We start from the raw sequence: 17,362 nt of genomic DNA on the forward strand, positions 1-17,362 counted from the left end.
AAAAAAAAAGAAGTCGCGATGAAAGAACCAGCCCTTTGATCGAACGGTTCAGTCCTACACTGGAAAAAAAAACACATTGGATCTAGAGTCCAGACTCTTAAAAACATCGACAAGAAAAAGTACTCTTGATTCAATCAAAATCTAGCTTAAATCAAGAACCGAGCCTCTTAATTTAAGCGGATTTCGTTTTGATTCAGGCAAAAATCCGATTGAATCAAGAGTATTTTTTCTTGTTAATGTTTTCAAGAGTCTGGACTCCGATACAATGTGTTTTCTTTTCCAGTGTAAGAAAAATTTATTCCATGAACGTAACAAGTTTTTAGGCAAGCCTACATCATAAAACCAAGTATCCTTACACGGTGGTGAAAACAAGTATGTTCGGAGGGGGGGGGGGGGGGGGGGGGTTCGTAAAGAATGTTAAGTTTTAGTTTGCATTTCAAAGCCAACATTTTAAATGGGAGAAAAAATAGGAGAAAAAGCGCGAATTGGCTGCAACGGATCCGACTTCGGCTTGGTACTGATCACGACATCGGAGACACTTTCCATTAGTACTTGCGCCCGTTCTTGCCAAACCTCTGCGGGAATATCACCTTAAAAAGAAAATAAAACGTAACTTGGAAGATCACACTTTTGTCAGGGTTGCCACAGAATATAGAAAATAAAATTCCCTGACACTTCCCTGACACATTTTGCTGAAATTCCCTGACAATTGAAGATGTGACCGGATGGTTGAGAAGGCATAATTGAAAATAGTTTTCACGCCAAATTTCTTGTTCAAAATCTCAAACCCATTCTAGAAAGCAAATGAAGGAGATGAAACAAATTTTCCCTGACATTTCCCGGTTTTCCCTGACTGTGGCAACCCTGTTTGGTGTCTGAAGTGAAGATTTTCTTCAGTTGAACTTAAGTCGACTAAGCACCTGAACTAACCCCGCTGCGAAGCGTGGCAGTGGTGACCGCACTGTGTTTGACGCATTGCGTGAAGTATTCATGAAGTCTAGTAGGCGCCATGCATTTCACGCTGACCGCACTGTTTTTGACGTAATGCGTGAAGTATTCATGCAGTCTAGTAGGCGCCATGCGTTTCACGCTGACCGCACTGTGTTTGACGCAATGCGTGAAGTATTCATGCAGTCTTGTAGGTGCTAATATGTGTTACGTGCCGACCGCCGCGCCTGAGGGCTTCTCCTTTTCATATCAAGTCCTCGTCATTATTGCTCTCTGCGCCACACCGCTCCATGCCAAATTGCGTGTTTGGTTTCTCTCTTAACTCGACTAATTAAAAGTGCTGTCTCTTGTATCACCGAAAGACGACAATATTAGAAATTACTGTACTCTCAGGAAATGAGAGATTTTGTCGCCTTTTCTCGATTGTAATTTTTTTTCTGAATTCGATTTTCTTTTTATACCTACACTTAAAAAAATTGCAAAATTTGCCGCCATGGCCGCCGCCCCTTAATCCGGCCCCGGTCGCACTGCAAAAAAAGTTACGGGCTATATAGACATACTGTCCGTTCCGAGCTCAGAGGCTGAAAGTTCCGGATTCTGGAGTCGCAGCTTCGACTGCTATACTCGGAACTTTCGGACTCTGAGTCCGGAACGCACGATACGTCTATGCCACTCGTAAGTACGCACGGAGAATAAAACTTCGTGCGTGGGACCCGAAGTTTAGGTCATATGGATCTCTGAAGTTTTCAGATTGAGCTTCTGAACACTTTAGGTCTAGCTGTCGAGGTTCGGATCACACATCTGAAACTTCAGTTCTTACCTCTGAAGTACTTCGGTTTCTCACAACCGAAAAACTTCGGTTCTCACATCTGAAGTACTTCAGATGTAAGAACTGAAGTTTCAGATGTGTGATCCGAACCTCGACAGCTAGACCTAAAGTGTTCAAATGCTCAATCTGAAAACTTCAGAGATCCATATGACCGAAACTTCGGGTCCCACGCACGAGGTTTTTCTCTCCGTGCGGCTTCCACAATCGGAATTTTTTTTTTATTGCGGAATTTTTTTAATACGATCAACGTGTTCTGCCGTCTGCGTAAAATTTTGATGAGAAGAAATGGTTAAAGGTCGAATTCTTGTCTTGCGTTGTGGGTCCATTCCTGAGGAGCATCACGCACATACGCATGACCCATCTCCACTTTTTTCAGCATTAAAAGCGCGATAAAGGCCGCGAGACGAAGGGAGAGGAAAGGGGGCGGATCCGGCCGGACCGTTCCAATTCGCTCCGAGCACCAACGGACCGCTGAACCGCGAAGCGCCGTTGCCGATGGCGTCGAAAAAAACTCGCAATTACACCGTGTCCGAACGTAAAAACCGCTGATTTCCAGGACGATACGACGCGAAGAGTTCCGGAGCAAACGCATTGGAACGCAACGGTCAGGGCATCTGGGCAGGACGAGAAAAATCATCCACCATCTCCAACTTTAAAAGCGCGGTGCACGCTCCGTAAACAAATCGTGTGCTTGCAAGTCGAGCGAATGGGAGGATCCTTCAGCGCTGTAACTTCATCGCTTCGCCCTGTTGAAACGCTCGGAGCCGGGTTTTTAGTCGCTCCTTAGACAACTCCTTTTTTTGGGGGAGGACCTACTTTGTTTAACGTCGTGACGAAGTGAGGTTTTGAAAGGCCTTTGACATCATACAAAAATGCAAACAATTTTTTACGAGTAAAATTCAACCGTTTTACTCCGTGAATGGCTCGAGAACCCCACGAAGGATACCGCAAATTTCTCGTAAGATCAATTGAGGGACTTGGAGGACAGGGCGCATAAGTGCAATTGTTGCTATTTCGAGAAATACAAGTTTGAATTTTTGCAATTACATGGATCCTCACGCCGGAAAGGCAGTTCTTTTGATGCTTAAAAATTGGAATTTGGGAGCCAATTTTTCACAGAATATGCATTAAGTAGTCTTGATGCTTAAATAGTGTTTTACATTCAAATCATTAATTAATAGCTGTATTTTTTCAAAAATTGCACTTATGCGCCTTGTCCTGCAAACCCTTTAATTGAAATATAAGGAAGAAAATTCTAAGATTTCGATAGACTTTAAGGTAGCGACGGACCTACCTTAAAATTTCGTATGACCATTATATTTCTTGTTGGTATTTTTTATACCTCCGGTGGCAAATCATCGGTACTTGTGATAACAGGGTACATTTAGGTAAAAACACTTTAAATGTTGAGTTTTGTGGTTCGTTGATGAAGCCATCCTTCAACCTCCTTTAATCACTAAACTACAAGAACCCTTTCAGAGGATGAGAGTGGCTGATAAGGTGACGAGTATAGATACGGCTCTAGATCCTGCTGTTCTTCGTGTATGACGCATCCAACCTTCAAAATGCGTCACAATAGCGTTCACAGGCCATCGCGGCTAATTGAGAATCTAACGTGCGGATAAAAATTACCTCCTACTCCTAACACGGTTATGTTGACGTTAATTAGTGTTAACGAGTAGACCAATCGAACCTGTGGACATGATGAGACTTCAAGCGCCACAACACATGTTCTCAAATCAAAATTTTTTACTAAGCACGGTGGACGCTTTGAAAATGTCGAAATTCAACTGGTAATAGAAAAATTACACTAAGAAAAATAATTGTGTTACTTTTGGTTAAAATAGGAAGTGAGACACCAACTAGCCCAATTTGTGTGTTTATTTTGGTACTGTTTGCGGAAAATTCAGCGCAAAAAACAATGGAGAGAAACTCCAGAGTCAACCGAAGGCTTCGGTTACTTTGTATTTTATTTCCCATATTAACCAAACTTTAGTGTTGAGTTTTCTCTTAGACTATATGTAGCGGTTTTGGTGTGAATCGATTGGAGCTTCCGACTCCCCAAAAAAACCTAAAATCATTTTGAGATAAATCGTGCACCAAATGATTTTAACTTGCTATCAAAGAAAGGAAAACATTTTCGTGAACCCATCCTTCCGTTGCTTGCATTTACGGGGCATGCAAGTTTGCTTTCAAAAACCGATTTGACCTACGTTGACTTTGGGCTGTTCAGGAACGGAAAGTTTAGACTAACTGCTTCTAATTTAGACAAAGCATGCTAAGTTCTCGCTCATGAGTTGATTGAGGACTTTTTAAACACGTTTAACGTGTCCCACGTAAAATTTTGGCGAGGCAACATGTTATGCGGTGGTTTGAATCTTACTCTATCTTTTCTGCCAGGCTAAGGAAAAACGCCGTATAAACCTTCAGACGTTATCAAATTTCTCTTGATATGACACTAATTTCCTGATAAACTTATGAATATTTATATTTCAATTTTCCAGATAATTTAGTTCGCAACATCACCTAATCTTCCTGGAAATTTCAAGGAAAACTATTCATAACTTTCCTCAAAAATAGACATTTTATAGAAGGAAATTTGGCAACTCTCGAATGCTCATGCGACATTCTTCCTTAAGACGGCAGTCCTAGTCCTCGTGCTAATGAAAGAGTTTAAATGGCGTTGAGGTTGAGGGGGAGAGGCGTAAAGGGACGCAGGGATTCTGTCCAAGGAGAAGGACTCGAGTTCACTGGAAGACAGGAGAGGGACAGGGAATCTATTCTCGTGAGTCGTCGCGCGAAAACAAGGAGGAGCGACAATGGCAATTACTTTGAAGAGGCGCTTCGGATGACGAGTCGGGATAAATTTAGACCGCGGTTCCTTGTAGGCGCGCTGGGTGCCACTCGGATTCGCCGACAGCTGGAACTTCGATGATCGACGGGTTTCTGGACGGGGACAAAGCATCCTGGGGATCACGCACAATTACCGTCTTAACTTTTCACTGTGTTATTTTTAAACGTACAGCTTCCAATTATGCATTTTATTCCTGTTCAGAAACTAGATTCACAATACATTCATGTGCTCGTTTTCAGAGCATACTAAACATTTTCAGGATGAATTTTAGAAAAACGTAAGCATTTCGAGAGGTAGATATATAATTTGGTATGCAAAAATTGGTGGTTTTGAATACTGAAATCGATTTTTCTGTACCTTCGAGCTTTTCAGAGAGGTAATTTGATATTAAATTATCGACTAAAATTGCAAATTTGACATCACTTCCATCATATTCTAATTTGTATGGGGTACGTCTGAAGGGAAGTTATAAGAGAAAATCGATGAAACCACTTCTAAAACCTATAAGTTCGTATGATAAACCTATACGTTAGTATTCTTTCACGGGCTCGCTCCGCACTGAGCGCCGTTGTTGGTGAGGAGGTTAGCGTCTCAAGTCAAAACGCCTTCAATTCCGTGCGTATGCAATACGGACATCCGTGGCGCTCGAATAGTTGCATCCAGGGGTTATGATAATATTCGTTCAGTATCTATCGCATGTGAGTCACATGCGATGGATGATGAATGGATGATATGAATGGATTCACATGCGAAACACTATCAAAATTCGAGTTTGGGGAAAATTCGCAAGAATTTTTCCTCCAATTTTCTAGAGAATTTTGTTCGTAATTGGACCTTAAGTATCTGAAAACTTCAATGAAAAATGTTTAAACTTTATTCAAAAATAAATATTTTATGAAAGAAATTTGGTGACATTCGAGTGCTCATACGGAATCATTTCGGATGCTCATTCTTTGGGACGGCACTGCCGTGCTAAGGAAGAACGCCGTATGAACTTTCGGGAGTTGCCGAATTTCCTTCATTGTAATGTTCATTTTAGAGGAAATTTATGAATATTTTTCAGTGAAATTTTCAGGAACTTTGGGTGCAATTGCAAACAAAATTATCTGAAAAATTGGAAGAGAAACATTCATAAGTTTACCTTGGAAGTCGAGTTTTATCGAAGGAAATTAGGCATCGCCTGAAGGTTCATATGGCGTTTTTCCTTAGCACGCCAGTATGAATAAGGCCCTCGCTGAGGGACCGCGGTCCAGCAAGTGGGGCGGTGGGCAGGAATCCCCTTGGGAGGTTCATTTCTCAATTGCCGACTCAATGGGACCTGCTCCCGACGGTTCTGGTTGTGAATGGGTTTCGGGTCCCGGGAGCCTCCTTTGGGGGTCGGCGCGGGCGCGGAGTTCGTGAGAGGCGCATCCTGCCGACTCGGAACCCGGGAACAGGAGCAGCCGCAGATGTTGCTGCCAGAGCCGGGACCAGACTCGCGAACGGGAAACAGGGAAACGCAACCGAGAGTTAAGACAGGACCTTCCGAACTTCCCATCGGATCCTCCGCAGGTAACCATTAACTAATTGATCCAGCTCTCGCGAGGACCAGCACCGCCTACCCTATTGCCAAGTTCCCGTCATATGGAGTACCTTGATTCTTATCTCTTATCCTTATGGCCACTGGGCCCTATGGAGGGCCTTAGGATCCAAAAATGGCGGTGCTTTGTTTTGGTTTTTGAGGATGGGAGGGGGGTCATTGCCAACTTTGAACAGTTATCACAACGCACACTGGAAAAAAAAAACACATTGGATCTAGAGTCCAGGCTCTTAAAACCATCGACAAGAAAAAAGTACTCTTGATTCAATCAGATTCTAGCTTAAATCAAGAAACCAAGCCTCTTAATTTAAGCGGATTTCGTTTTGATTCAAGCAAAAATCCGATTGAATCAAGAGTATTTTTTTTGTCAATGTTTTCAAGAGTCTGGACTCTAGATCCAATGTGTTTTTTTTTTCCAGTGCACTTGCTGCCAACCTCACTACATTCAAGATGATTTTTCTCGGAATTTACGCACGATTAGCCGTAAAACTATGTAAATTTGTCGAAATAGTACATTTGAGTAAATTCCTCGATGCGATATGCAGATGAAACTACATTTTGAGCCATTTTGTATTTGCATTTACTTACAGTGTCCGCCTTTTTGGGTCCTAGAAGGCTCCATTAAGTCTAAGATAACTGAGCCAATCAGAGGTCGAAACCGAAGTGTCCATACTCTCCCTATTATGGTAAACTGCAGTCATAGGGCTAGAGGTAATTTGGTTTTCGTCCGATGGGTCGAGACTGAACTGTGGAGATGCCCTAAAATGGTCGCCCGTTTAGCCCGTTTTCGAGTTTTCAAAGCCCAGTCGATAGGGAGGGCGCTTTTTGAATTCAACCTGCCTCTAGAATTCTAGTGTACTATAATAGTGGCAATACGTTTAAATGGCGCACCAGCTCAACAAAAAGATGGTGGAGAGGGGCCTAACATATTTATAGTCGATGAATCTGTGATACTTTCATTTAATGTCTCTGATATATACGTACACGATAATCCTCCGCACTTTGTAAAGCCACTGGGAACGTTCCGTGGAGAGTTTCCGAGAAATTTTCCGATCATTCCCGGAAACTGCCTTGTTCCCGCTCCCAGCACTTGACTTCCCGGGAAACTGAAACGCCTCTTGAGCTTTCCGCGCCTTTTCTGTTATAATAATAACTCAAATATCCACCTCATCCCTCAGGGAAAAATCCTCTAATTTCAGAAATCTGGGAACAGCGGGCGACGGAGCAGCCGCATGCTGCATGCATCATGCAAGCTCCAGCAAACGACAGCGCCGCCAGACCGGGCGGCAAAACTCCAGATTCCTCCTCAACAACAGGTGTGCTTTTTACGGGAAAGCGACCGGGAAGCCAGGAGTCTACCGCTGACGTCACGGCCGACTCTAGCGCACCGCTTCTTTCCTCCTGAAAGTGACGTTACGTGACGGCGGCGCCGACTTCCACACTTCCTCGATCGCGGCACGAGAGCACGCAAAAAAACAGGGCTCGGGTTTCTCTTTTCTGAAAACTGGTCGACTTGGCTCTTCGGTCGGCCCCGTGAAATCTTCGGGGGAAACTAATGGCTCTGATTTCTTTCTTCTGCGGGCCCTTCCGCCTCTTCCCGACATCGATTAACAGCACGCTGCTGAAACGAATCCTAAAGGATAATTTAAATCCATCTCTCATCTACGGCCCGATTATTGAAAGTTTAAAACAGCACGATAAGACATAGAAATGCGATACATTGGATGCTTAACGTAGGGCTATACCGTGTCTTGTCGTATCGACGTACATTCAATAATCGCCAATCTGACCGCTGACCTGCGGACCGATTATTGAAATTAATAGACACAGCTATAGACAAATAAGACAAAGTAGATATGGAGGGATCCTATTGGTGGAAGCGGGTGATTGCGATGGACAAAGGCAGCAGGTAATAGACTGACTAACTGCAACCCACGAGAACCCGACAGTTAGTCTATCAGTTTCTCCGTTAGTCTACAAAAACCACACACTTCAACCAATAGGATCGCTCCATACTTCCTATGCCCTTTTTGTCTATCGCTTTGTCTATCAATTACAATAATCAGCCCGCTGCGAACCGATTATTGAAATTGATTGACAAAGCGATAGACAAAGAAGACAAGTGGGATGTGGAGGGATCCTGTTGGTGGAAGCGGGTGGTTACAATGGATGAAGGAGGTGGGTAATAGACTAGCTACTAGCAACCCACGAGAGACCCTAAAGTTAGTCCATCCTTCTCTCCTGTCCATAGGAACCACCCACTTCAACAAATAGGATCCCACCCACCAACCCACTTCAACCAATAGGATCGCTCCGTACTTTCTATGTCTTCTTTATCTACCGCTTTGTCTATCAATTTGGATAATCAGCCCGCTGATCAGTATACGAGTCAGAATGATCAAATTATGACTTCAAATTGATATTACACAGTGTAACGTTGCATAGAGAAATGAGTCCAAGTCATGAAAGCGACATTTTTGTCCAAACTTCGTCTCGCTGTCGACTTCGGTCAATGGCGGTGCTTAAGTCTTAGGTGAACGACATGAACCAAACTTCAGTAAATTGTGAACGATTCGCGTTCATAAGTCGCAAGAAAATATGTAAAACGTAAATTTATTACTGATATTGCGGCATTGTGTGAATTTGGCAAAGTCTGCTGATGTTTCATGTTGTTCCAGCTGTTGTTTTCATGTTTAGTTATGATTACTCCAAGCTGCGTCTTGTTCATTTTATTTTATTTTATTATTTTTTAATTTTTTCTTCCTTACAAAACTACATTCAATTTGAATTTTTGCACATTCAAAGACATCTTGGTACAATTCAATTGAAAATGGTTGAGCTCTAGGCATCGTGAAACGTTATTACTCAAAACAATTATCTTTATCTCTTGCTCCCTCTTTCTTTTCCAATTTCAATCTTTAAACCATGGTATTTGACTCAGGTTGATATCTTTGAAGGATACTTGCGTCAAAAGTTTCACGTGATTTCTGCTATGAAGATATGAAGAGGAAATCACGGACAAAATTCAAATCCACTATCATGAAAATTGCACGTTCCCTCTCAAGAAAATAAAAATGAAATCCTAAATTTTTATGAGTGGATCCAATACAATACAATATAAATGAAGGAGAGCCAGGAGCCTATATATACAGGCTTGTTTGTGGTAATAGCCGTAGATTAAGGGATTTCTCTTCTCAAAACCCCAGGACTGTAACCCTGCAGCTGCTGGGCAATAAACTGTAAACTTATTTCAGGACCAGCTCCCCGGCATTGAACTTGGAACCCTTTTACAAACGTAAATACTACCAGACGATAAATAAGTAATGACCCGCTCTCCCCCCACCACCAATAGAGGGGTTCAGCTTGGGTTCGTCGGTAACTCGGGTTAAGTTCAAGTGCACCACAGTTGAGTATGAAAATAGATGTAATTTTCTTCCTTGCATTACCCCATCCCAATTTTCTATTCCAGCTATTTTGCGCCGTTCACCTAGAATGTTTAGGGAAGTCCGAGAGCGCATACTATATTCTTGCACGTATGTGAAGCGCGGAAAAAGTTCCCGTTTAATAATCGAATTGTTACTCCCAGACAACGAACATGAAGCAGCACGATATACTTTGAAAGAACCGGTACTCACTAATATGGGTCTAATGAAGAGTAATGTCGGTTGTTGAGTTCCGAAAAAGCGGCGATTATTACTCACCTGAAACAAAGAAAAGAGAAAAAAATTGATAAAGTGTAAGTATCTATTAAAGTAGTATCTCTTTTTCTTCCCTAGGAAAATAGAAACAATGGAGTATTTGCAAGAAGACCTTTCATTGCTTCATTTGCAAATGATAATGCGCTATGTTTGCAGTTTTTTTTAAAAAAAGAATGTTCGTTCTGATAAGAAAAACTGAAGAGAAAGATTTAAAAGTGAGAAATAGTATCGCCCTGTAACGTCATCAGGCAACGTTTCCCATTTGAACACATGCATTTTAACAGATTAGGTAACTTCGCCATATTCCTTCAATAAACGTTCACTTCAGTAACCAAAGATCTCCTCGTGATCAGTTCACTTACAATCAGTAGTTTCCATAATTTTGTAAACATGAAATTCATCGAATTTTAGCCAACTGCAAATTCTCCATTAAGAAACACCAGTTAGAAAACCATCAGGTGATTTTACATTTTTTCTACTGAAATCGAATATTTCAAATACACTGGAAAAAAAAAGCACATTGGATCTCGAGTCCAGACTCCAGACTCTTGAAAACATCGACAAGAAAAAATACTCTTGATTCAATCGAATTTTTCGCTTAAATCAAGAACCAAGCCTCTTAATTTGAGCGGATTTCCTTTTGATTTAAACTTAAATTCTGATTGAATCAAGAGTACTTTTTTCTGTCGATGTTTTCAAGAGTCTGGCTCTAGATCCAATGTGTTTTTTTTTTTCCAGTGCGATACACTTCATTATCGGAAACATTTCCGAAAAATCAGGAAGGTGATTCCCGAGTTACTATCGATCATCGGGTCAGTTACTTCACAGTTGCTTATTTTTAATTGTTTCCTTTTTTTTCTTTTTCCCCCTGGTTTCACATTGCGCAAGCATTGTAAGCTCCAATGAGCCACGGTCGATAAACTGTCGCGGAGCGAGGCGGCTTAAATCCAACACACCCGTTCCACCCTAGAGTCGCAAAACCGCGTGTAGACATAGGATTTCCGGGGGGAGTTGGGCGATTCTTCCCCGGCAGGGCGTCGTCGGGGACGGGACGGGGACGGCCTGGGCCGGCGGGCGGTCGGATGGACTATGACCCGCGCTTACGTGAGGTTAGGTCATCGCGGTTGGCGCTTGGCGTGGCGCTCGAGCTCGGAGACAAACGCAGCGCGCGCAAGCGCAGTCTCCACCGCACCGCACCGCCCGCCGGAGGATCAGATACAGATTATGAATGCGACATCGAAAACTGGTCGGGATCCAGAGGGAGCAGGTGCTTGGTTGTCGCTCTGCCGCTAAAATCGAATAGAAAACCTGGTCAGCAGCCTGATTATTGAAATCGATAGACAAACACCGAAAGAAAAAAAAACTCCGGCCGTGGAAGCCGTGTGCGCACTTACGGGCTATAAGTATAAACATACCGTCCGCGTTCCGGGCTCAGAGGCCGAAAGTTCCGGGCACAGCACCCGGACTTTCGAAGCTACGGCTCCTGCACCCGGAACTTTCGGTCTCTGAGCTCGGAACGGACGGTAAGTCTATACAGCTTGTAAGTTTTTCAGTGAAGCGATACACAAATGAGATAATTGAGTTTCGGGTATACGGCGAATTGGAATTCTGTTGCAAACTTTTGCTAGAGCAAAACTAAGAGTTGTTTCTTAAGATAATGCCTCAAAAATCACGATGAGCGCATCGGCAAACTCTGAAATGCACTCATAACTTCACAAACTGCGTAAGAAATTTGCGGTTTTTTGAGCTTCCCGCTTCAAAAACGATACTACGGCACAGGTGAACTTTTGTAAGAGGAGTCGTTCCATTGTCGGCAATAATCATCATAGCCGACGCCAATCCGCCAAAACACGTTTGATGGGACGAGATAACACCTGAACTGGATTAGACCAGATAACAATCGGTGTGTTAACGTTCATATTTTCCACGCCCGAATTGATTGACCTTGAACTCTCCTTGAATTACGCGCGGAACTGCGTGCAAGCGTCGGCCATGATGAATATCGCCGACGATGGAGCGACTCCTCTAACAAAATGTTCACCTATGCCGTAGTATCGTTTTTGAAGCGGGAAGCTTAAAAAAACGCAAATTTCTTACGCAGATTGTGAAGTTATGAGTGCATTTCAGACTTTGCCGATGCGCTCATCGTGATTTTTGAGGCATTATCTATAAGAAACAACTCTTATTTTTGCTCTAGCAAAAGTTTGACAGCCATTGTTTTTCTAGTGCTTGTCATTCTACCCCTTCGCGGCTCCCGTGCAAGACTGTGTCTGGAAACGCATGGATGGAAGTAGCCTCTGCTGACTGATAATTGAAATTAATAGACAAAGCGATATACAAAGGAGATCAAAAGAAAATAAAGCAATCCAATTGGTTGAAACGGATGGTTCCTTCACACTAAAGATAGAAATAATGGACTAACAAGGGTCTCTTGTGGGTTTGCCGTGTGTCAGTCTATTACTATTACCTCCTTTGTCCATTGCAACTCCGCTTTCGTGCACCTGTAGGACCACTTCATTCCTCTTCGTCCTCTCAGTCTATCGCTTTGTCTATCAATTTAAATGATCAGCCCGCAGCAGGCTGATTCTCAAAGTTTTGTTCAAACGTGCCAGCTGTTTTAACGTCTCGCGTCGCCAGGACGTTACACTGCACTGCCGTGCAGCCGTGCTAAGGAAAAACGCCGTATAAGCCATCAAGCGTTGTCAAATTTGCTTCGAAAAACAATAAATTATCAGGAAAATTTATGAACATTTCTCCTTCGATTTTTCGGAAGATTTCGTTCGATACTTGATCAACAAAGTCTTAAAATTTCAAGGAAAAATATTAATAACTTTCTTCAAAAATAAATATTTTCTGAGGGGAGAGTTGGCAATATTCGCATACTTATTTTCCTTCGCACGGCAGTGTAGCGTTTCCATTGAGCGCTGTCGCATAGACTTTCAACATTCAAGAATGTTGATCTAACATCCTTCTTTCCGTAGCAGGCGCTGCTATGGTGCGTATGGTTTCAACACGCAAAATTCGACAGGGAGTTATTTTGAAATAATTCAAAGAGCACGTTCAAAGCGAATAGCGTAAATCGAAAGACAAAACCATCAACGCGGACAATGACCGCGCCAAACCTGCTGATTCGTTCCTCTTCGGTCGTCTGACACTTACTCAGGATATTCGCGGCTAGCCGAGAGATTCGTCTAATTTGCATTGACTTTGTCGAAGAGAGGGAATTAAAACAAGAAAATCTAATTGTAACTGGCGCTTTGTTTGCGCTCAATCCGTAATGAGGAACGGAAAAAAGAGGATGTTTCGCTTTCTCCTTTCATTTGACACTCGTAGTGAATCGAGTTTTCTCACCGACGAAACAGACGTTAGTGGCCACTTTCTTTCGTTTTCTTAATTGATGAAGTCTCATTGGATTACGACAAAAACTTCTTGCGTTTCGATAGTATTTGAGGGGCTTGGAGGAAGAGGACAAGGCGAATAAGTGCAGCTTTGACAAAAATTGCGATATTAACGCTTTCAAGTAAAACTAGTCTTAGTGCATATTCTGTGAAAAATTCGCTCCAAAATTTCAATTTTTAAGCATCAAAAAGTCAGTTTGAAATTTCTTTCCACCTTAAGGCTCCGTGCAATTTCGAAACTTCCAACACGTATTTCTCAAAATAGCAAAACTGCACTTATGCGCCTTGTCCTCTAAGCCCCTCATTTGTTTTACGTAAAATATTCTGCAAGAGGCAAGTTCTTTCGCCTTTGATTCAATTCGGGTACTTGACACTAAAGTCAAAACACAAAAGTTTCGACTATCGGTACTTAACTTTGTGTGACGACGGAAATAGAGGCAACTTACAAGTGTCAGTGTAATTTATACATTTTTAAAAGTAGCTATTTATCTATACACGAAGATTAGACTTGAAGATACTACTTTTAACTTGACGTATGGATTGCATTTTGTAAAAAGGCACCAAGAGCATTCCAATGTTGCTAGGATTGAACACCTTAAATTCTTTGCAAAAAATTACAGAAATCATGGAAAAAATTGAATTCACTGAGGTGATTTTCGTCTTGAATTCATAATTTATACGGAGTAATGATAAAACTTATTTAGATGATCAGTTTCTATTTGCAAGGTGAAAAAAGTTGCACAATTTTAGCGACATTGGAATGCTTGTGGTTCCTTTTTGCAAAACGCAATCCATATTAATGTTACTATTTAAATAAATTTTCTGTCAACTCAAATTTTTCTAACTTCAAAAGTCAACGGTTCACTGTAAAAAAAGTAGCTTGGATCTAGAGCCCGGACTCTTAAAAACATCGACAAGAAAAAATACTCTCGATTCAATCGGATTTTTGCTTAAATCAAGAACCAAGCCTCTTAATTTGAGCGGATTTCCTTGTGATTCAAGCATAAATCCGATTGAATCGAGAGAATGTTTTCTTGTCATTTTTTTCAGAGTTTGGACTCTAGATCCAAGCGACTTTTTTTTCCAGTGTTAATTAGTCAACGCATTTATTTCTCTTGAAAGGGCAATTTACAATTTTGTGCCAGATGCAAGTGCCTCCTCAAAACAAGAAATCTTAGAGGCTCAGAAGTTGATCTGACGATTTGCGTAATCCCGTCTTCGATCCCAGTCGTAAATTTGATTCCAGATCAGCGTTACGAATCGAAGCAAGAGTCAGATCGCGATGGCTCCGAAGATTAATATTGCTTTTCGCAAGCTTCGTTTGAGCGATGTCTTCTTGGAGACATCCTTGCAGGCGCTACGCCAAAGCGCCATCAGTGGTGCGGAGTCTTCTCATCCAGGGCACGCTAACACAGCGTTGTCATGAAAAATTTTGGCTGCTTGTTCACAACAATGGAAAAAAAAACACATTGGATCTAGAGTCCAGACTCTTGAAAACATCGACAAGAAAAAGGACTCTTGATTCAATCAGATTTTAAAAGGAAATCCGTTCAAATTAAGAGGCTTGGTTCTTGATTTAAGCTTAAATCTGATTGAATCAAGAGTATTTTTTCTTGTCGATGTTTTTAAGAGTCTGGACTCTAGATCCAATAGTGTTTTTTTTTTTTTCCAGTGAAGAGTATTTCTCCTTGTTTCCCTCTTATCGAAGAAGAAAACTGACCATTCACCACACAAGTATAATCAAATGCAATTCCAGGCATACGGGATAAGGGACCGTCCCTAAATTACGTAACGCAATTTCCCGGCATTTTTGACACCCCCCCCCCCCCCCCCCGGTAACGCTTTTCGTTCGATCACTTCTTAGCACATGTCTCAGAACCGCGTTTAGCACAGAGGTCATAACTCCTACATGGTACCAAAAAATAATGGGTTCAGTTCAGACGCCATGTCTTTACGCCAATTTTCACAGATATAACCTGCCGTGAGGAAGAACTCCGTATGAGCTTTCGGACGTTGCCAAATTTCCCCAGATAAAATACTTATTTTTTAGGGAAATCTGTGAATATCCCTCCCCCCAATTTTTCAGAGAATTTCATTCGCGATCGGATCTAAAGTCTCTGAAAATTTCAAGAGAAGATATTCACAACTCTCCTTCAAAATAAACATGTTATCGGGGGAAATTTGGCAACTTTCGAATGCTCATACAGCGTTTCGTCTTAGCACGGCAGTACCGCCATCTTCCAAAAACTACGGCAGATAACGTTATCCACGAGACATTTCGAGCACGAATTTTCGGACTTACGCCCGTTTTTTCCTCCAATTTCACTTTCTCCGATATTATGCGAAGCAAGGTCGGTCAGCGGTGTCGTTTCTCAGGGAAAACGCCCCGTTAATCGTCGTCCCCGAGTGTATTTTCCGCAGATTCGGCAACGTTGCTCGCGGGCGCGAACCGGCAGGAAACGGCATCGCTGCTCGCGGCCGCGGTTGTGGGAGGAAGGAGCAAAGATTAATGAGAGGACTCGCATTCGGAGGAAGAAGAAGAAACAACTCCCAACTGACTGACCTCCTTCCAACAATAATTGTTAAGCCACCGCTGACGCGCTGACGCCAGCTGGCGAATAAATGAATAAAGCAGAGGATGACAAAAAATGAATGAAGACATGAAGAGATATATGAAAAAACTAAGATTCAAGAAACGCCGGCGCTAAAGAATAAGGCTAAAAATGTATAATACGAAAATTTAAATTCAGACACATTTGGCGTCCAGCCGTCCTTCCTAATATGTCCCCCGTTGTCCATAAATGATGTCAGGTACTCGGGGGGAGGAAGAGGGGAAAAAGAGAGGGGAGATCTAAGACTGCCTGACAAGACTCTCAAAAAGAGGAGGGTGGGGGCGAGGAATCAAAAACCAAAAAAAGTGGCTGGCATCATTTTTGGATGGTCTCCAACTATAAAATGTAACAGATTCAGGGCCGGATTAAGGGGGTGGCCACATGGGCCGCGGCCCATGGCGGCAAATTTTGCAATTTTCTTAAATTTAGGTATAAAAAAATGGGATTCAGAAAAAAAATTATCAACGAGAAAAGGGGACAAAATCTCTCTTTCCTGAGAGTATAGTAATTTCTAATTTTGTCGTATTTTGGTGATACAAGAGACAGCATTTTTAATTAGTCGAGTTAAGAGAGGGACTAAACACGCAATTTGGTCTGGAGCTCAGCGCAGAGAGGAATGATGACGAGGACTTGCGATGAAAAGGAGAAGCCCTCGACGTGGCGATCGGCATGTAACACATGTTAGCGCCTACAAGATTGCATGAATACTTCACGCATTGCGTTAGACACAGTGCGGTCAGCAGCGCGCGGTCGGCGCGGCGTGAAACGCATAGCGCCTACAAGACTGTAGGAATACTTCCCGCATTGCGCCAAATACTATGCGGTCACCGTGGAGCGGCGCGGCGCGCGGCGGCGGAAGTTAAAATTATTAAACCACATTTATGTTTGTTCTTTCTTAATTTTTTCGTTCAATGCTTATAAATCGTAGGCCTTGTCCACAAAGACTCCCTCACATCTTCACAACGTGCTCTTCGATATTAAACGCCAAATTTTTTGAACGCTCGGTTTCTAATGGTTAAGTTTATATGACATTTCTTCAAAACTTCATTTGTCAAATCCTAAGATCTTCCTTACGTCTGCTGGGATCCACAGAATGTAAGATCGGGCATTTTCTGCACCGTTGCAAAAATTTCTGGTTAAAAATCTTCAAACTTTACTGAGAAAGTGATACTTTCACAAGTAAAACTTCGAGGAATGAAACACAAATCTACGGGTCATTAGCTATTTTTAAATTTAACGCCACTAAACATATGTATCTTACCTCTATTAGCATGCAGAAAAAAATGATTTTAAGACGAGCAGGAAATCATTTTCATGAAAAAAAAAAAAAAAAACACAAACATAAATTGCATAGAGATGTCGAAATCATGTCGTTCATGCATACAGTTCTTTTCATTTGGTCCGTTCGCAACATTCGATCTCATATAAAATTGAAGAATACGCA

At 42.1% G+C, this 17,362-nt stretch overlaps 1 protein-coding gene across 3 annotated transcripts in view; it reads right to left on the reverse strand.

Moving 5' to 3' along the window:
- The window catches only part of smash (smallish), a 146,941-nt gene that overhangs the window by 44,254 nt on the left and 85,325 nt on the right, over positions 1 to 17,362 (reverse strand). Inside the window, exon 3 of one of the 3 annotated variants that reach the window (XM_072299529.1) lies at positions 9,846 to 9,911. The exons of the other annotated variants lie outside the window; for them this stretch is intronic. The gene's annotated coding sequence lies outside the window, so the exon portion shown is untranslated. The remainder of the gene's footprint in view (positions 1 to 9,845; positions 9,912 to 17,362) is intronic. 3 annotated transcript variants of the gene reach the window in all.

Source organism: Bemisia tabaci, chromosome 4 (genome assembly GCF_918797505.1).
Source record: "Bemisia tabaci chromosome 4, PGI_BMITA_v3".
In the NCBI taxonomy this organism is placed as follows: Eukaryota; Metazoa; Arthropoda; class Insecta; order Hemiptera; family Aleyrodidae; genus Bemisia; species Bemisia tabaci.